The following is a 21,769-nucleotide window of genomic DNA, read 5'->3' on the forward strand; positions in this document are numbered from 1 at the left end:
GGGATTTATTTAAATGCTTTCCTCTAATCCTTTTCTTTGCAGTTCATTTAATGCCTAGCATGATTACATTCCCTGAGTCTTCTGCCAATTAAAAACAAGCATGCCATTGTTCACAATGTCAAGTAACTAAATTTTTGAGTGAAATACCTTAGAGAAATAAATGTACACTATTAGTGATGATGTACGTATTTTATGGACATTGCATCCTCCATATTCAATCTATTCCCATGGTGGTTTTTTTTACTGTTTTGTATGGATAACAATGATTTTGGCCCATGGTGAAGGATGTTATAAAAAACATCCTTTGGAAATGCATTGTCTAATTTACTCTAAAGCTATTGTTTGCTCTAATGTAGTTTCTACTCAGTGAGAGCTCATTCCTGAAGCCATAGAACCAGATCTACCTGTGCTCCTCCTGACCTGGTGGTTTCTCTATAATTGATATAGTTAATTATATTTCTGTCTTTCACTTGATTGTTTGAAACTTGAATGCAAGAGTTTGTAAGGAATTGACTCACAGTTGGCTTAAAATTGTCTGCTAATGTTTTTCAACTATTCACATATTTTTTCCCACTACTCACTCATATTCCCTCATTTACTTGTATATGGTTTACTATGCTATTTTTAACTTTATGGAAATAAAAATGATACAGGATGATACCACCAGGCAAAGATAGACATCCAAATGCAATATGTGACATATAGGTTGGTTTAATTCACTTGCAATTTGTTGAATGCCTACTTTGTGCTCAATCTTAACCTATGCAAGTCTGTGCATATACTATGTAATGTGAGTGTCTTAAAAATTACTAAATTTACAGTAAAATATACAAATCTGTAGAATATCCTGATGTAATCCTTTCTGAAATCACTGATATTGAGAGGTTACAGTGTGCTGGCAGCCCTCGCAGACCTCGCTCGCTCTTGGCGCCTCCTCGGCCTTGGCATCCACTCTGGCTGCAATTGAGGAGCCCTTCAGCCTGCCACTGCATTGTGGGAGCCCCTTCCTGGGATGGCCAAGGCTGGACCTGTCTCCCTCAGCCTGCGGGGAGGTGTGGAGGGAGAGGCACAGGCAGGAACCAGGGCTGTGCGTGGTGTTCTTGTGGGCCAGCTAGAGTTCTGGGTGGGCATGGGCTTGGTGGGCCCCTCACTGGGAGCTGCAAGCCAGCCCCGCCGGCCTGGGCAGTGAGGGGCTTTGCATCCAGGGCCAGCAGCTGTGGAGGGTTTGCCGGGTCCCCCAGGAGTGCCACCCCACTGGCGCTGTGCGGGATTTCTCGCTGGGCCTTAGCTGCCTCCTGCGGGGCAGGGCTGGGGACCTCAGCCCACCTGAGCTGCCCAAGCCTCCCTGAGGAGTGCAGCTCCCTGCTCCACGGCCCCCAGTCCCATCTACCACCCAAGGGCTGAGGAGTGCCAGTGCACAGCACAGGACTGGCAGGCAGCTCCACCTGCAGCCCCAGTGCAGGATCCACTGGGTGAAGCCAGCTGGGCTCCTTAGTCTAGTGGGGACTTGGAGAACCTTTATATATAGCTAAGGGACTGTAAATACACCAATCAGCACTCTGTATCTAGCTCAAGGTTTGTAAACACACCACTCAGCACCCTGTGTCTAGCTCAGGGTTTGCGGATGCACCAATCAGCACTCTGTATCTAGCTAATCTGGTGGGGATTTGGAGAATCTCTATGTCTAGGTAAGGGATTGTGAATACACCAGTTGGCACTCTGTATCTAGCTCAAGGTTTGTAAATGCACCAATCAGCACTCTGTGTCTAGCTCAAGGTTTGTAAATGCACCAATCTGTGCTTTGTGTCTAGCTGATCTGGTGGGGACTTGGAGAACCTTTATATCTAGCTAAGGGATTGTAAATACACCAATCGGCACTCTGTATCTAGCCCAAGGTTTGTAAATACACCAATCAGCACTCTGTGTCTAGCTCAGGGTTTGTAAATACACCAATCAGCACTCTGTACCTAGCTAATCTAGTGGGGAACTGGAGAATTTCTGTGTCTAGCTCAGGGATTGTAAATGCACCAATCAGCACCCTGTCAAAACGGACCAATCAGCTCTCTGTAAGACAGACCAATCGGCTCTCTGTAAAATGGACCAATCAGCAGGATGTGAGTGGGCCAGATAAGAGAATAAAAGCAGGCTGCCTGAGGCAGCAGTGGCAACCTGCTCAGGTCCTCTTCCACACTGTGGAAGCTTTGTTCTTTTGATCTTTGCAATAAATCTTGCTACTGCTCACTCTTTGGGTCCACACTGCCTTTATGAGCTGTAACATTTGCTGCAAAAGTCTGGCAGCTTCACTCCTGAAGCCATTAAGACCACGAACCCACCAGGAGGAATGAACAACTCAACACGTGCCACCTTAAGAGCTGTAACACTCACTGTGAAGGTCTGCAGTTTCACTCCTGAGCCAGCAAGACCACAAACCCACCAGAAGGAAGAAACTCTGAACACATCCGAACATCAGAAGCAACAAACTCCAGACACACTGCCTTTAAGAACTGTAACACTCATGGCGAGGGTCCGCGACTTCATTCTTGAAGTCGCTGAGACCAAGAAACCACCAATTCCAGACACAATATGAGAACTTCACTGAAGCAGAATTACCAAAGAAACCAGCTTCTTCATTACAGGTGAAGTCTGCAGTATATGTGAGAAATAATTTTGCCTACTGGTTTTCTTCTCTTCTTTTCTGACAGTGTTATTGAAATTAACCATAAAGTTTGGGCTCATTATTTTTACTATTAAATTTAGGTATGGGCATTTCCTCTCCCTGCTTCTAAAGAAACCCTACTCTGTAACAAAGTAATTTCCAATAAATGTGCATATTTTATTGTGAAAAAACAGTAAACAAATACACAAATAAATTTATGTACAGTTACTTTTTGAACCACAAGAGCCTTGGTAAGGATTTTTCTCTGGGCAATGCTTATCTTTTTAAAAACATGTAGTTAGCACCTTTCTTATAAAATGGGTATGAGAACTATATGTGGTGGGGCTGGATGCCTTTGGAATTAACAGAATTCATCACTAATCAAACAACCATTAATTCTAAGATACGAGGTTTTTTTAATCACATCCTAAAATGTGAGCACTTGAAAGCTCCAGATACATCACACCTCACTTAATCAATGTAATATCATTCTTAATTTTATAATATACAGATTTTTTCCAACTATATGTATTTATAGGATACAAAGTGATATTATGATTTAAATCCAGTTTATGAAATAAATATGAAATAAATCCAATTAACAGATTCATAACCTCAGGTATTTATTTTTTGTGGTAAGAACATTTGAAATTTACTCTATTAGCAATTTGAAATTGCTATTTCAGTGTACTATTAACTATGTCCACCATACTGTGCAATAGATTTCAAAAACTCACTTATTCCTCCTCTCTGAGGCTTTGTATCCTTTGACCATCCTCTCTCCATTTTCCCCATGTCCCAGCCTCTGTAACCACCACTGTACTCTCTGATTTTATGAGTTCAATTGTTTTAGATCCTACATACAAGTGAGAACACAGAGTATTTATCTTTCCATGCCTGGCTTTTTTGACTTACCATAATATTTTTTCAATTCCATCCATGTTGTTGCAAATGGCAGAATTTTCTTCTTTTTAAAGACTTAATAGTATTCCTTTGTGTGTATATATATCACATTTTCTTTATTCATCCATCTATTGATGGACACAAGGTTGATTCTATATCTTGGCAATTGTAAATAGAGCCACATTGAACACAGGAATGCAGACATTTTTTTTTTTTTGACAAACTGATTTCAAACCTTTCATGTAAATACTGAAGTGGGGTTGCTAGATGATATGGTAATTTTATTTTTAGTTTATTAAGAAACCTCCATACAGTTTTTCATGATGGCTATACTAATTATATTTCCACCAACAGTATATAAGAGTTCACTTTACTCCACATCCTCACCAAAATTTTTCTTTTTGATAATGGTCATTATGATAGGTGTGAGGTGATATCTCACTGTCGTTTTAATTTGCATTTCCCTAATGATTAAAGATGTTGAACATTTTTTAATATTTCTGCTGGCCATTTATATTTTTTTGAAAAAGGTCTATTAAGGTCTCTTGCTCATTCATTAATCAGTTTGTTTTCTTGTTATTCAGTTGTTTGAATTACATATTTATGTATCTTAGGTATTAGCCCTTTATTGGATGTATGGTTTGCAAATATTTTCTCACAATCTGTAGGTTGTCTTGTCATATTGTTAACTGCTTCCTTTATTGTGCAGAAGCTTTTTAGTTTGATTTGATTCTGTTTGTCTATTTTTGCTTTTATTTTCTGCACTTTTGAGGTTAAATTAAAAAAAACACCCAGGCCAATATCAAGGATATGACCTGACATGTTTGCTTCAAATAGTTTTACAGTTTTTGGTTTTACATTTAAGTCTTTAATCTATTTTAATTTTCATACAGTGTGAGATAAGGGTACAATTTCATTTTTTCTCTTGTGGATATCCAGTTTTCCCAACACCATTTACTGAACGCAATGTCTTTTTCTCATTTTGTATTCATGGCACATCAGTGCCATAAATAATGTCTCTGAAAAATCAATTGACCATATATGTGTAGGCTCATTTCTGGCCTCTTTATTCCGTTCCATTGGTTAATGTGTCTATTTTATATTAACACCATGCTATTTGACTTACTACAGTTGTATTGGTCCATTTTCATGCTGCTGATGAAGACATATCCAAGACTGGGCAATTTGCAAAAGAAAGAGGTTTAATTGACTTCCAGTTCCAGGCCTAACAATCATGGTGGAAGGTGAAAGCCATCTCTCACATTGACAACAGACAAGAGAAGAGGGCTTGTGCAGAGAAACTCTCCTTTTTAAAAATCATTAGATCTCATGGGACTTATTCACTATCATGAGAACAGCATGGGAAAGACCTGCCCCTAATTCAATTACCTCCCACTGGGTCCCTCTCACAACATGTGGGAATTCAAGATGAGATTTGAGTGGGAACACAGCCAAACCATATCACTCTGCCCCTGGCCCCTCCCAAATCTTATGTCTTCACATTTCAAAACCAATAATGCCTTCACAACAGCCCCCCAAAGTCTAACTCATCTCAGCATTAATTCAGAAGTCCACAGGCTAAAGTCTCATCTGAGACAAGGCAAGTCCCTTCCTCCTGTGAGCCTGTAAAATCAAAAGCAATTTAATTACTTCCTAGATACTACAGGCATTGGGTAAATACAGCCATCCCAAATGGGAGTAATTGGACAAAACAAAGGGGCTACAGGCCCCATGAAAGTCTGAAATCCAGCAGGGAAGTCAAATCTTAAAGCTCCAAAATCATCTCCTTTGACTCCACATCTCACATCCAGGTCATGCTGTTGCAAAAGGTGTGTTCCCATGGTCTTGGGAAGCTCTGCTCCTGTGGCTCTGCAGGATATAGCCTCCCTCCAAGCTGCTTTTATGGGCTAACGTTGAGTATCTGTGGCTTTTCCAGGCACGCAGTGCAAGCTGCCAGTGGCTCTACCATTCTGGGGTCCTCAAACAGTGGCCCTCTTCTCACAGCTCCACTAGACAGTGCCTCAGTAGGAACTTCGTGTGGGGGCTCCAACCCCACATTTCCCTTCCACACTGCCCTAGCAGAGGTTCTCCACAAGAGTCCTGACCTTGCAGCAAACTTCTACCTGGACATCCAGGCATTTCCATACATCCTTTAAAATCTAGGCAGAGGTTCCCAATCCCCAATTCTTGACTTCTGTGCAACTGCAAGCTCAACACTATGTGGAAGCTGCCAAAGCTTGAGGTTTGCACCCTCTGAAACCATGACCTGAGCTCTATGTTGGCCCCTTTCAGCCATGGCTGGAGCGGCTTGGATGCAGGGCACCGAGTCCTTAGGTTGCACACGGCACAGGGACTGTGGGCCCAGTCCATGGTTGCACACAGCACGGGGTCTGTGGGCCCAGTCCACGAAACTTTTTCATCCCAGGCCTTTGGGCCTGTGATGGGAGGGGCTGCTGTGAAGACCTCTGACAAACCCTGGAGACATTTTCCCCATTGTCTTGGGGATTACCATTCAGCTCCTCGTTACTTATGCAAACTTCTGCAGCTGGCTTGAATTTCACCTCAGAAAATGGGATTTCCTTTTCTATCACATTGTCAGGCTGCAAATTTTCTGAACTTTTATGCTCTGCTTCACTTATAAAACTGAATGCCTTTAACAGCACCCAAATCATCTCTTGAATGTTTTGCCGATTAAAAATTTCTTCCATCAGATACCCTAAATCATCTCTCTCAAGTTCAAGGTTCCATAAATCTCTAGGGCAGGGGCAAAATGCCACCAGTCTCTTTGCTAAAACATAACAAGAGTCACCTTTGCTCCAGTTCCCAACAAGTTCCTCATCCACATCTGAGACCACTTCAGCCTGGATTTCACTGTCCATATCATTATCAGCATTTTGGTCAAAGCCATTTAACAAGTTTCTAGGGAGTTCCAAACTTTCTCACATTTTCCTATCTTCTTCTCCAACCTTCTTCTTCAGCCCTCCAACCTGTTCCAACCTCTGCCTGTTACTCAGTTCCAAAGTCACTTCCACATTTTTGGGTATGTTTTCAGCAGCGCCTCTCTCTACTGGTACCAATTTACTATGTTAGTCCATTTTCACACCGCTGATAAAGACATACCTTGAGACTGGGCAATTTATAAAAGAAACAGGTTTAATTGACTTATAGTTCCACATGACAGGAGAGGCCTCACAATCATGGCGGAAGGTGAAAGGCACGTGTCACATGGCAGCAGACAGGTGAAAAGGGCTTGCACAGAGAAACTCCCCTTTTTAAAAACCATCAGATCTCATGAGACTTATTCACCATCACAAGAACAGAATGGGAAAGACCTGCCCCCATGATTCAATTACCTCCTACCTGGTCCCTTCCACAACATGTGGGAATTCAAAATGAGATTGGGTGGGGACACAGCCAAACCATATCAATAGTCTTGTAGTATAGTTTGAAATCTGCTAGTGTAATACCTCCAGGTGTATTTTGTTGCTTGTGAATGCATTGCATGTTTATAATTTTTTTGGTTCCATGTTAATTTTAGGATTGTTTCTCTTTTTATGAAAAATAACATTGGAACCTACTCATCTGACAAAGGGCTAATATTCAGAATCTACAATGAACTCAAACATATTTACAAGAAAAAAACAAACAACCCCATCAAAAAGTGGGCAAAGGATATGAACAGACACTTCTCAAAAGAAGACATTTATGCAGCCAAAAAACACATGAAGAAATGCTCATCATCACTGGCCATCAGAGAAATGCAAATCAAAACCACAGTGAGATACCATCTCATACCAGTTAGAATGGCCATCATTAAAAAAGCAGGAAACAACAGGTGCTGGAGAGGATGTGGAGAAATAGGAACACTTTGACACTGTTGGTGGGACTGTAAACTAGTTCAACCATTGTGGAAGTCAGTGTGGCGATTCCTCAGGGATCTAGAACTAGAAATACCATTTGACCCAGCCATCCCATTACTGGGTACATACCCAAAGGACTATAAATCATGCTGCTATAAAGACACATGCACACATATGTTTATTGCGGCACTATTCACAATAGCAAAGAGTTCGAACCAACCCAAATGTCCAACAACGATAGACTGGATTAAGAAAATGTGGCACATATACACCATGGAATACTATGCAGCCGTAAAAAAGGATGAGTTCATATCCTTTGTAGGGACATGGATGAAACTGGAAAACATCATTCTCAGTAAACGATCACAAGGACATAAAACCAAACACCGCATGTTCTCACTCATAGGTGGGAATTGAACAATGAGAACTCATGGACACAGGAAGGGGAACATCACACTCCGGGGACAGTTGTGGGGTTGGGGGAGGGGGGAGGGACAGCATTAGGAGATATACCTAATCCTAAATGACGAGTTAATGGGTGCAGGAAATCAACGTGGCACATGGATACATATGTAACAAACCTGCACATTGAGCACATGTACCCTAAAACCTAAAGTATAATAAAAAAAAAAAAAGAAAAAGAAAAATAACATTGGAATTTTGATAGGGATTGCATTGAAACTGTAGCTTGCTTTACATAGTATGGACATTTTAGCAATAATTTTTCCAATCCACACAATGCAGGATATCTTTTCATTCATTTATGTCTTCAATTTATTTCATCAACGTTATATAGTTTTTTAGTGTATAGGTCTTTCACCTCTTTGGTTAAATGTATTCTTAAGTGTTTTCCATAGAAATTTTCAATGGGATTCTTCATTTCTTTTTGGATACTTCATTGTTGGTATACAAAAATGCTACTGATTTTTGTGTGTTTATTTTGCATTCTGCAACTTTAACATATTTATTAGTTCTAACTGTTTTTTATGGAATCTTTAGACTTTTCTATAAATAAGATCATGTGTTAGCAAACAGTGACAATTTATCTTCTTCCTTTCCTATTTGGAAGATTGTATTGCTTCCTATTACCTAACTGCTCTAGCAAAGAATTCCAATACTAAGTTGAATAGAAGCAACAAGAATGGGCCTTGTCTTTTTTTTTTTTTTTTTTTTTTTTTTTTTTTTTTTTTTTTAATTATACTTTAGGGTTTTAGGGTACATGTGCACAATGTGCAGGTTTGTTACATATGTATCCATGTGCCATGTTGATTTCCTGCACCCATTAACTCGTCATTTAGCATTAGGTGTATCTCCTAATGCTGTCCCTCCCCCCTCCCCCCACCCCACAACAGTCCCCGGAGTGTGATGTTCCCCTTCCTGTGTCCATGAGTTCTCATTGTTCAATTCCCACCTATGAGAGAGAACATGCGGTGTTTGGTTTTTTGTCCTTGCGATAGTTTACTGAGAATGATGTTTTCCAGTTTCATCCATGTCCCTACAAAGGACACGAACTCATCATTTTTTATGGCTGCACAGTATTCCATGGTGTATATGTGCCACATTTTCTTAATCCAGTCTATCGTTGTTGGACATTTGGGTTGGTTCCAACTCTTTGCTATTGTGAATAGTGCCGCAATAAACATACGTGTGCATGTGTCTTTATAGCAGCTAGAAATACCATTTGACCCAGCCATCCCATTACTGGGTATATACCCAAAGGACTATAAATCATGGGCCTTGTCTTGTTCCATTTCTTAGATGAAAGGATTTCAGTTTTTCACTTTTGAGTATAATGTGAGCTTTGGGCTTGTATATGCCTTGTATTGTGTTGAGGCACATTCCTATTACAGCTAATTTGGTGATAAATGTTTATCATGAAAGGATGTTAAAATTTACAAAGTATTTTTTCTGCATCTAATGAGATACTCATATAGTTTTTGTGTTTTATTCTGTTAATGTACTGTATCGCATTTATTGATTCTTGTATTTTAAGTCATCCTTGCATTCCAGGGATAAATTCTACTAGTTCATGTTGAGTAATTCTTTTAATGTATTATTGAATTCAGTTTGCCAGGATTTTGTTGAACATCTTTGCATCTATGTTCATTAAAGATATTGGCCTGGAATTTTATTTTAACTTGTTATGGTATTCTTGTTTACCTTTGGTATTAGAACCTTCAAATGTTTGGTAGAATCCAGCAATGAAGCCATCAGGTCTTGGTCTTGGGCTTCTCTTTGATGGGAAACTTTTCATCACTGACTCAGTCTCCTAAATTGTTACTGGTCTGTTCAAGTTTTCTATTTATGATTCAGTCTTCATAGGTTGTATATGTCTAGGAATTTATCAATTTCTTACATATTATCCTGAAAGATGGCATATAGTTGTTCCTAATAGTTTCTTATGATCCTTTGTATTTCTGTGGTGTCAGTTGTAATGTCACTACTTTCATTTCTGATTTTATGTATTTGAATCTTCTTTTTCTCTTAGTCTAGCTTAAGATTTGTTGATTGTGTTTATATTTTCAAAAAAATAACTCTCAGTTTTGTTGACGTTTTCTATTGATTTTCTAGTCTATTTTATTTATTTCTTCTCTGATCTTTTTTCTTCTGCTAACTGGGCTTAGTTTAGGTTTTTTCCAGCTTTTCAGGAATAACATTGTAATTTATTTTAAATCTTTGTTATTTTTTGATGTAACTATTTATTGCTATAAACTTTCTTCTTAAAAGTACCTTTGCTGTATCCCATAAGTTTTGGCATATTGCGTTTCTGTTTTCATTTGTCTCAAGATTGTCTCTTTAGAGACACGGTCTCACTCTGTTGCCCAGGCTGGAGTGCAGTGGCATTATCATAGTTCACTGTGGCATGGAACTCCTGGGGTCAACTGATCCTCCTGATTCAGCCTACCAAATAGTTGGGACTACAGTTATGTAATGCACAATCATGCACAGCTGTTTTTATATTTTTTTATTTTGTAGAGACAAAGTCTCACTATGTTGCTCAAGCTGGTCTTGAACTCCTGGCCTCAAGCAATCCACCTGCTTTAGCTTCCCAAAGTGCTGGGATTACTGGTGTGAGCCACCACACCCAGCCTCAAGATATTTTTTAATTTGCATTTTATTTCTTTGTTGATCCATTGGTTGTTCAGAAACAATTGTTTAAAATATCTCATTTTATTGATTTCTAGTTGTACCATTATGGTTTGAAAAGATACTTGTTATAATTACAGTCTTCTTAAATTTGCTAATACTTGTTTTGTGGACTAACATATGATCTATGCTAGAGAATGTCCCATGTGTTCTTGAGAAGGATGTGCCTTCTATTGCACATGTTGGAAAGAATGGTTTGTACATGTCTATTAGGGCTTCTTGGTCTAAAAGTGTTGTTCAAGTTTAATATTATCTTGTTAATTTTGTTTAGATGACCTGTCCATTATTAAATGTAGGGTATTGAAGTTACCTACAATTGTCATATTGGAATCTGCAATACCCATCAGATCCTTTAATATTTCCTTTATATATTTGGTTGCTCCAATGTTAGGTGCATATATATTTAAAACTTTTATGTTTTCTTGATGAACTGACTCCTTTATCATTATATAATGTCTTTCTTTGTCTCTTTTTATAGTTTTTGACTTAAAGTTTATTTTATATAAGTATAGCTACCCCAGTTCTCTTTCATTTTCTATTTGTGTAGAATACCTTTTTTTCATCCCTGAATTTTCAGTCTATGTGTATACTTAAAATTGAGATGAATCTTTTGCAGGCAGCATATATTTGGATCTTTTTTTATATTCATTTAGTCTATGTATTTTTATTAGAGAATGCAATTCATTTACATTTAAGATAATTATTGATAGCTAAGATCTTACTACTGTCATTTTATTAATTGACATGTGACTTTTTTGTTTGTGTGTTTCTTGCTGTCTTCCTTTGTAGCTTCATAGTTTTCTATAGTGGTATGCTTTGAATTCTCTATACTTTTGTTTTGTAATTCTTCTACAGATTTTTTTTCTTTTATTGTTACCATTACGTTTACACATAACATCTGATAGCTATAACAGTCTATTTCAAGTAGATAATAAATTAACTTTGCATGCAACTTTATACTTTCACTACCTCTTCCAATATTTTACATTTTAATGTGAGAATTTATGTTATTTTCAGCACAGGAGTTTTGACTTGCTCCAATTCTGGCCCAGGCTGGTACACCCCTCTTTAGGCAACCTGGTAGTCCCCACTATGGGGGGTCACCATATTGATGCTGAATTTAGTGGGGACACCCAACTGGCATAGTGCACTACAGCCCAGTACTCCTGGGCTCGTGATCCTCCCGCCTCAGCCTCCCAAGTAACTGGGACTACAGACATGTGCCACAGCACATGGAAGAATTTATATTATTTTCAAATGTTTATCCCTTGAAAATTTATTTTAGCTAGGTTCTTGCTAAAATTTTATTTTAGCTAGGTTTTGTCTTTTAACCCTCATACTAGAATAAAATTGCTTTGCACAACTGTCATTACAGTCCTAAAGTATTCTAAATATAGCTCTGTATTATGTATACTATTGGGTTCTGTACTTTTTGTGCTTTATGTTTTTAGTTAGCAGCCTTTTGTTTCAACTTACAAAACTCCTTTCAGTATTCTTTGAGACCAAATGGTGATGAATTCCTTTAGCTTTTGTTTGTCTGAAAAGTTTTTATTTCTCTTTCATTTCTTAAAGTTTTTCTGAGTAAAGCATTCTTGGTTGGTGGTTTCATCAGTTTTTTTTTTTTTTTCCTTTAGCATTTTTCATATCTCTTCCCCTTGTTTCCTGGTCTGCTAGGTTTCTGCTGAGAAATCTGTTGATAGTCTTATTTTGATTCCTTTCCATGTAATATGTTTCTCATCTCTTGCTGCTCCCAAAGTTTTTTTGAGTTTTGATATTTTGATTGTGTCTTAGTGAACTCTTCTTTCGGTTGAATTTGATTGAAACCTCTGTGCTTCCTGTACATGAACATTGGAATCTATCCTCAGATTATGAAAATTTTTAGACATTATTTCTTTAAATATGCTTTCTGGATTTGTTTTCTCTTTCATCCCCTTCTAAGCCTCCTATTATACAAAGGTTTCAATTTTGGTGGTTTCCCATAGCTCCTGTAGACTTTCTTATTTTCTATTCTTTAGATTTTTTGCTTCTCTGCCTGAATAATTTCAAATGTCCTGCCTTCAAGCTCACAGACTTTCTTCTGCTTGATTGAGTTTTCCGATGCAGGCTTCTATTGATTTTTTCAGTTCAGTTATTGTGTCTGTAATTTCCAGGATTTCTATTTTTTACTATTGTTTCTATTTCTTTGTCAAAGTTCTCACTTTCCATGTTATTTTCCAAATTTTATTTAATTTTCTAGCTGTATACTTTTCAAGTTCACTGAACTTATTTAAGATTATTATAGTTTTTTGTCATTTCATAGATATCCATTTTTTAGCATCCATTATTGGAGATTTATTAATTTCTATAAAAGATGTAATTATTCCCAGATTTTTGGAAAATCTTATGTCTTTGCATTGTTGTGTGCACATATAAAGAGACAACCACCTCTTCTTGTTTTTACAAGTGTTCTTTGGCAGGGAAATACCTTCACTACTTAGTTTACTCTGTGATTCTGGAAGGCCTGTTATGGGTTCTCTATTTGGGTTGGTTTGCTGCCTTTGCTCTTATGTCATGTAGAGCTTCTGGCTGGGCTCTGCTATTAGGCAGAGCAACTGGATGATTACAGTGAGGCCCTCTGGTCATGCCTATCAGAGGATACATTCCCTGACTGAGACATTTTGGATCTGCAGTTGGACAGGGCTGCAGGCTCAGCTCTGAGGTTAGACAGAGTTGCTGCTTGGGACAGGCAGGGCCCAGAGACTACACTCCTTAGAAATGCACAATTGAGAGTTGCCTCCCTCTTTGGGTGGAACCATGGGGTGGGCTTTTGGCTGAGTTCAGCCACTGTTTGATCTCTTGGTTCAAGCATGTCTAGCCCCTATGCTTCTCCAAAATAGGAAGAGGCAGGGATATCCCTGCCTGGGTGAGGTCATTTGTCAGGGTTTTTGGCTGAGCTGAGTCATTCTTTGGACTTCCAGGTCAAGCAGGTCTAGCCTCTCTGCTTTTACTAAATGGACAGAGGAAGGCGTTTCCCTGCTTGGGTGAGGTTGTTGGGATGGAATCTGGAGCTTGGTATAGAGACTAGCCATCTATAACTCAAGCCTACTGTGGTTCTGAAAACAACCAAATCAGCTTTGCAGGTGGGGTATGAAGTTGGCTGGTATCTATGACTGGGTGCCATAGCTGGCAGGAACACAAAGGTACCAACAAGATCACACACTGGTCAATGTAATCTCTATCTTATTTCTCTGTTTTTATTTGACCTCAGATGTTATTCCCAGTGTTCCTTCATGAGGTGAAATCAAAGTGGGCTTCCGGGAAGTGCTTCAGAATGCTAAGGAAGCTGGATGACTGACTCCAGTTCTTTTTTGCCCCCCATAAAAACCATGGCCCACAGAAATCGTACCCATCTGGCATTGTGCTGACTTGGGAGAAGAAGAGGGGGTAGCATGGTTGAAGTGAGGCAGTTCTTATCCTTCTAATGCTGTTCTCAGTCAGCCTGTAGACCACGTTAGTGTGTCAGACTTAGTTACAAGTATTTGGATTTTCAAAAATATGTTTTGGTTTGTGGATAGTTGCTAGCTGCATTTTTAGTTGGGCAGGGAGTAGAGCCTGAGACTTCCTCTCTTACCACCTTGCTGATTTCACTCTTCTGTAATACCATTGTTACAGATGATGACCATAGAAACAGAATTAAATTGCTCTCCACTTACGAACTAGATAGTCTTGGAACATGGCCTTATGGTTTAATCTCTCTAAGTCTCAGTTGTTTTCTCTTTTGTAAAATGTGAATACTAACTTGTCAGTGTTTCTCAGAAAATTAAATAAGAAAATCAGTGTAAAGTTTTATCACAATAAATAGTAGGTACATATTAAAAGACAGATAATAATGGCATATATATATTTATATGTTGGTGTGTGTGTGTGTTTATTGAGTGTATTAGTCTGTTCTCACACTGCTATAATGATAATACCTGAGACTGGGTAATTTATAAACACAGAGGTTTAATTGACTCACAGTTCCGTATGATTGGGGAGGTCTCGGAAAACTTACAGTCATGACAGAAGGTGAAGGGGAAGCAAGTAACTTCTTCACAAGGCAGCAGGAGGGGGAGAGAGGGAGGGGGGGGATGGGAGAGAGGGAGAGAGGGTGGGATGGGAGAGAGGAGGAGAGAGGGAGAGAGAGCGAGAGAGAGGGAGAGAGAGGGAGAGAAAGCGAGAGGGAGAGAAAGCGAGAGAGAGAGAGGGAGAGAGCAAGAGAGAGAGAGGGAGAAATAGAGGTGGGGAGAGAGATGGAGAGAGAGAGAGAGATGGAGAGAGAGAGAGGGAGAGAGCAAGAGAGAGAGAGGGAGAAATAGAGGTGGGGAGAGAGATGGAGAGAGAGAGAGAGATGGAGAGAGAGAGATGGAGAGAGAGACAGAGAGAGAGAGATGGAGAGAGAGAGAGAGAGATGGAGAGAGAGAGAGATGAGAGAGAGAGAGAGATGGAGAGAGAGAGAGAGAGAGTGATCAATCCCCTTATAAAACCATTAGCTCTTATGAGAACTCCCTCACTATCATGAGAACAGCACAGGGGAAACCACCCCCATGATCCAATCAACTCCCACCAGGTCCCTCCCTCAACACATGGGGATTACAATTCAAGATGACATTTGAGTGGGGAGACAAAGTCAAACCATATCATTGAGTATCTACTATGTGCCAAGTAGTCCACTAAGTATTTTAAGAAATACAAAATCTATATTAGACACATTCAAGCCCAAAGAAAATTGCCAAATTTGGCAGGTGGGAGATAAGAAAAAAAAATGTAAAGCCATGTAGTAAAGACCTAAATTGAAAAGTTGTTCTGAAAACAAAGCCAACATTTATAAAAAATATATATCATTTCAAAAATGAAAGTTAGAGGTCTGCATTAAAACCCCAGTGCTAATTGTCAGTCTAAATGGGTATTAAACCCAAATCAGAAGTATTGACATTTAAAGTTCACTAAATTTATTCTACATAATTTGCCATTTTTGACACACTTTCTGCTATGGTTTAAATGTTTTGTTCCCTCCAAAATTCATGTTGAAACCTAATCCCCTCTAAAATCCAAGGGCTGCCAATGTGATAATATCAAGAGGTGGGCCTTTAAGAGATGACTAGGCCATGAGGGATGCTTTTTGTTAATGGGATTAATGTTCTTTGAAAGAGGCTTTGGGCAGCATTCTGCGAACCTGTGCTCACATGAACATCTACTTCCTGCCATACGAGCATGCAGCGAAAAGGTCCTTACTAGACCACACGCTGGTGCCTTGATTTTGGACTTCCTAGCCTTCAGAATTGTGAGAATATAAATTCTTGTTCTTGCTCTCTCCTCCCACTGCCTAAGATGCTGAAAGGAAAGAAGGCCAAGGGCAAGAAGGTGGCTCTGGTCCCTGCTGCTGTGAAGAAGCAGGGGGCCAAGAGAGTGGTGAATCCCTTGTTTGAGAAAAGGCCTAGGAATGTTGACATTGGACAGGACATCCAGCCCAAAGGAGACCTCACCTGCTTTGTGAAATGGCCCCACTATATCAGGTTGCAGCAGCAGATAGCCATCCTCTATAAGTGGCTGAATGTGCCTCCTGTGATTAACCAGTTCATCCAGGCCCTGGACCAGCAAACAGCTACTCAGCTGCTTAAGGTGGCCCACAAGTACAGACCAGAGACAAAGCAAAAGAATAAGCAGAGGCTGTTGGCCCAGGGCTGAGAAGAAAGCTGCCAGTAAAGGGGACATCCCCACTAAGAGACCACCTGTCCTTCAAGCAGGAGTTAACACCATCACCAACTTGGTGGAGAACAAGAAAGCTCAGCTGGTGGTGATTGTACATGACATGGATCCCATCGAGCTGGTTGTCTTCCTGCCTGCCCTGCGTTGTAAAATGGGGGTCCCTTACTGCATTATCAAGGGGAAGGCAAAACTGGGACATCTAGTCCACAGGAAGACCTGCACCACTATCGCCTTCACACAGGTTAACTCGGAAGACAACGGAGCTTTGGCTAAGCTGGTGGAAGCTATCAGGACCAATTGCAACAACAGATACAATGCGATCCGCCGTCACTGGGGAGGCAATGTCCTGGGTTCCCAGATCTGTGGCTCACATTGCCAAGCTCAAAAAGGCAAAAACTAAAGAACTTGCCACTAAAGTGGGTTAAACGTATACTGTTGAGTTTTCTCTACATAAAAAATTAAAATACAAATTTTCCTTCAAGAAAATAAAATATAAATTATTGTTTTTATAAATTACCCAGTTTAAGATATTCTGCTATAGTGGGACAAACAAACTAAAACAAAATATGCCTACTATTAGAAAATACTCTTTTTTGTTCCATACACATGTAGTCCAGTTGAAATATGTTACAAAGAGAATAAGTGTTTCCTAAGTTTTCACATGCCATACATGTTAGTTTGCCATATACATAAGATCCCTCTATGGATCTCCTTTATTAATAAATTCAGAAGAACTTTACTGAAGTACATATTTGGTGCCATTATGGATATCAAATAATATAATGCTGCATGATGATGCTGAATAACTCCTACTTATTGAACATTTATAATGTACCAGGTAGTATGCTAAGTATTTTGCACATAATTTAACTCTTTGACCAACACTGGAAAGTAGGTAGTTCACCCCATTTTTATAAGAGAACTGAACCTTAGTAAACCTTAGTAAAGAAAGTGATACAGAATAGAATTTTAAACAAGCTCTTTGTATACATACTTTTAGCCAGTGTTCCCTATCTGTTAGCACATCAGTTTACTCCAAATAATTAAGAGAATTCCTGTTTGGCTTCTCTTTCAATTATGTGAAGATGTTGAAAAAAACGTGTTCTACCTAAACACACATCCTCACAGTAGCCTCTCTGAAACTAATTTCTAAGACTGGCTAAATTTTCATACTATTTCTTTATTATAACAGGCATAATTGCTTGTTACCTTTAGTGATGGGCAGAAGGATGCTCAATAAAAAAACTATCATTTTTTAAAGTTTTTCTTAAAGTTCTTTTCCCTCAACGCTTGATTGATTTTAGTACATTTCTTAGGATTATTTTAAGAGATAAATATCAGAAGTTACTTCTGTAAATGGATCACATTTATTAATTTCTATGTATTGAATCAGCCTTGTATCCAATGAATAAAACCTATTTGATCATGGTAGATTGGCTTTTTGATGTGCCACTGGATTCAATTTGTTAGTATTTTGCTGAAGATTTTTTGCATTTATATTCATCAGGGATATTTGCCTGAGGTTTCTTTTTTCACTGTGTCCCTTCCGGGTTTTGGTATCAGAATGATGCTGGCCTCATAGAATGAGTTAGGGAGGAGTCCCTCCTTGATTTTTTGAAATAATTTTAGTAGGATTGGTACTGGCTCTTCTTTACACATCTGGTAGGATTTGGCTACCGTTCATCTGGTCCAGGGCTTTTTCTGTCTGGTAAATATTTTGTTACAAATTTAATTTGGGAACTCATTAGTGATCTGTTCAGGATTTCAATTTATTCCTGGTTCAATCTTGGTTATTCTATATTTCCTAGAATTTATCCATTTCGTCTAGGTTTTCTAGTTTGTGCGCATAGAGCTGTTCATAATAGTCTCTGAGGACTCCTTGTATTTCTGCAGTGTTGGTGGGAGTGTCTCCTTAGTCATTTCTGATTGTGTTTATTTGGATCTTCTCTCTTTTTTCTTTATTAATCTAGCTAGCTGTCCATCAATACTATTTATTCTTTCGAAAAACAAACTTTAGCTTTCGTTGATCTTTTAAGTGGATTTTGCATCTCAATTTCATTCAATTCAGCTCTGATTATGGTTATTTCTTTTCTTCTGCTAGCTTTGGGGTTGGTTTGCTCTAGTTTTTCTAGTTCCTCTAGGTGTGATGTTAGGTTGTTAATTTGAGATCTAACTTCTTAATTTAGGCATTTGGCACTATAAACACTCCTCTTAACACTGCTTTAGCTGTGTCCCAGAGATTCTGATATGTTATATCTTTATTTCATTAGTTTCAAAGAAGTTTTGGATTTATACCTTAATTTTATTATTTACTCAAAATATTAGGAGGAGATTGGTTAATTTCCATGTAATTATATGATTTTGAAAGTTCTTCTTGGTACTGAATTATATTTTATTGTGCTATGGTCTAAGAGTGTGGTTGGTATGATTTAGGTTTTTTAAAATTTGCTGAGGATTGCTGAGCTTGTAGCCAATCTTAGAGTATATGCCATGTGCATATGAGAAGAATGTATTTTTTTTGTTGCATAGAGTATTCTGTTGATGCCTCTTAGGTCTACTTGGTCAAGTGTCAAATTTATGTCATTAATATCTTTATTTTTTGCCTCAATGATGTGTCTAACACTGTCAGTGGGAATATTGAAGTCTCACGTTACTATTGGATGGTTATCTAAGTCTCTTCATAGGTCTCTAAGAACTTGTTTTATGAATCCGGGTGCTCCAGTGCTGGATGCATGTGTATTTATGATAGTTAAGTTTTCTTGTTGAATCATTTATCATTAAAAACAAAATACACATGATCCTCTTAATAAAGGCAGAAAAGGTTTTTGATAAAATTCAGCATTTCTTCAGGCTAAAAACCCTGAACAAACTTTAATGCTCCAAAGGAACATACCTCAAAATAATAAGAGCCATCTATGACAAATTCACAGCCAACATCATATTAAATGGGCAAAAGCTGGAAACATTCCCTCTGAGAACTGGAACAAAAGAAATATGTCACTCTCACCAGTTCTTTCAATATAAACTGGAAGTCCTAGCCAGAGCAATAAAGCAAAGTAAAGAAATAAAAGATACCCAAATAAGAAAAGAAGTCAAGCTATCCCTCTTAATTAATGATATGACTCTATGCCCAGAAAACCATAAAGACTCCACCAAAAGCCTTCTAGAAATAATAAATAACTTCAGCAAAGTTTCAGGATACAAAATCAACATCCATAGCATTTCTACATACCAGTAATGTCTGAGATGAGAGCCAAATCAAGAACACATTCTCAATCACAATAGCCACAAATAGAATAAAATGTCTAGAAATACAGCCAACTGAAGAGGTAAATGATCTCTACAGTGAGAATTACAAAACACTTCTGAAGAAATCAGAGACATCACAAACCAATGGAAACACATTCCATGCTCATGGGCAGAAAGAATCAATATTATTAAAACGGCCATCTTCCCCAAAGCAATTTACAGATTCGATGCTATTCCTATCAAACTACTGATGACATTGTTTTTCACAGAACTAGAAATAACTACTTTAAAATTTATATGAAGCCAAAATGGAGCCCAAATAGCCAAAGTAATCCTAAGCAAAAAGAACAAGGCCAGAAACATCACACTACTTGATGTAAAACTATACCATAAGCTACGATAAACAAAATATCATGGTACTTGTACAAAAACAGACACAACAGGTTAGAGAACTCACAAATAAAGTTGCACACCTACAACCATCTGATCTTTGACAAAGTCAACAAAAACAAGCAATGGGGAAAGGAGTTTCTCTTCAATAAATGGTGCTATGATAAGTGACTGGCCATATGCAGAAGATTGAAACTGAACCCCTTCTTTACTTCTTTTTTTTCTCTTGAGATGGAGTTTCATGCTTGTTGCCCAGGCTAGAGTGCAATGGTGCAATCTCAGCTCACCACAACCTCTGACTCCTAGGTTCAAGAAATTCTCCTGCCTCAGCCTCCTATGTAGCTGGGATTACAGGTGCCCGCCATCAAACTCAGGTAATTTTATATATATATATACTTTTTTATAGTAGAGACAGAGTTTCACCATATTGGCCAGGCTGGTCTCGAACTCCTGAACTCATGTGATCCACCCACCTCAGCCTCCCAAAATGCTGGGATTACAGGTGTGAGCCACCACACCTGGCCCTTCCTTTCAACATATACAAAAATTAACTCAAGATGCACTTAAGACTTAACTCTAAAACCTAAAACAATAAAAACCTTAGAAGAAAGCCTAAGATATACTGTTCTGGACATAGACCTTGGCAAAAATTTTATGATGAAGTCTCCAAAAACAACTGCAACAAAAGAAATAGAAAAGGTAGTACCTAATTAAACTAAAGAGCTTCTGCACAGCAGAGAAACTATCAACAGAGTAATACACAACCTACAGAATGGGAGAAAATATTTGCAAACTATGCATCTGACAAAGGTCTAATATCAAGGATCTCTAAGGAACTCTAACAAATCAACAGGCAAAAACAACCTCATTTAAAAATGAAGAAAGATCATGAACAGACGCTTCTCAAAAAGAGACAAACACATGACCAACAAACATATGAGAAGACGCCCAACATCACTAATGATTAGAGAAATGCAAATCAAATCCACAATGAGATACCATTTCAAACCAGTCAGAATGGCTTCTATAAAACATTCAAAAAATAACACATGTTGGTGAGGTTGCAGAGAAAGGGCAATACTTATATACTGCTGGTAGGAAAGTAAATTATTTCAGCCACTGTGGAAAGGATTTTGGAGATTTCCCAAAGAAGTCAAACAGAACTACCATTCGATCAGCAATCCCACTATTAGGTATATACCCAAAGGAATATAAATTGTTTTACCAAAAAGACACAAGCATTCACAAGTTCATCACAGCACTATTCACGATAGCAAAGACATGGAATCACCTAGATGCCCATCAACAGTGGACTGTGTAAAGAAAATGTGGTAAATATATGCCATGGAATACAACACAGCCATAAACAAAGAACAAAATAATGTCCTTGGCAGCAACATGGATGCAGCTGGAAGCCATTATCCTAAGTAAATTAACACAGGAACAGAGAACCAAATACTGCATATCGTCACTTATAAGTAGAAGCTAAACATTTAGTACATATGGACACAAAAAGGGGAACAATAGACACAGGGCCTACTTGATGGTGAAGAATATTAGGAGGGCAAAGATCAAAAACTACCTATCAGGTACTATGCTCACTACCTGGGTGATGAAATCATTTGTGCATCAAACCTTAGAGACACACAATTTACCCATTTAACAAACCTGAACATGTACCCCTGAATCTTAAAGTTGAAAAAAAAAAGATATCTGAACTTAGAACATATTCTTTGAATAAAAAGTAAAGGAAACAGGAAAATGAGGCTTTCCTTTAATACATGCAATTTAATAAACCCATGTATTAGTCTGTTTTCGTGCTGTTATGAAGAAATAC

The 21,769-nt window shown here is 38.5% G+C and overlaps 1 pseudogene; it reads left to right on the plus strand.

Moving 5' to 3' along the window:
* The first annotated feature begins 15,915 nt into the window (after positions 1 to 15,915).
* On the plus strand, positions 15,916 to 16,718 carry LOC100598270 (annotated as a pseudogene).
* Positions 16,719 to 21,769: the final 5,051 nt, after the last annotated feature.

This window comes from Nomascus leucogenys, chromosome 15, assembly GCF_006542625.1.
Source record: "Nomascus leucogenys isolate Asia chromosome 15, Asia_NLE_v1, whole genome shotgun sequence".
Taxonomy (NCBI): Eukaryota; Metazoa; Chordata; class Mammalia; order Primates; family Hylobatidae; genus Nomascus; species Nomascus leucogenys.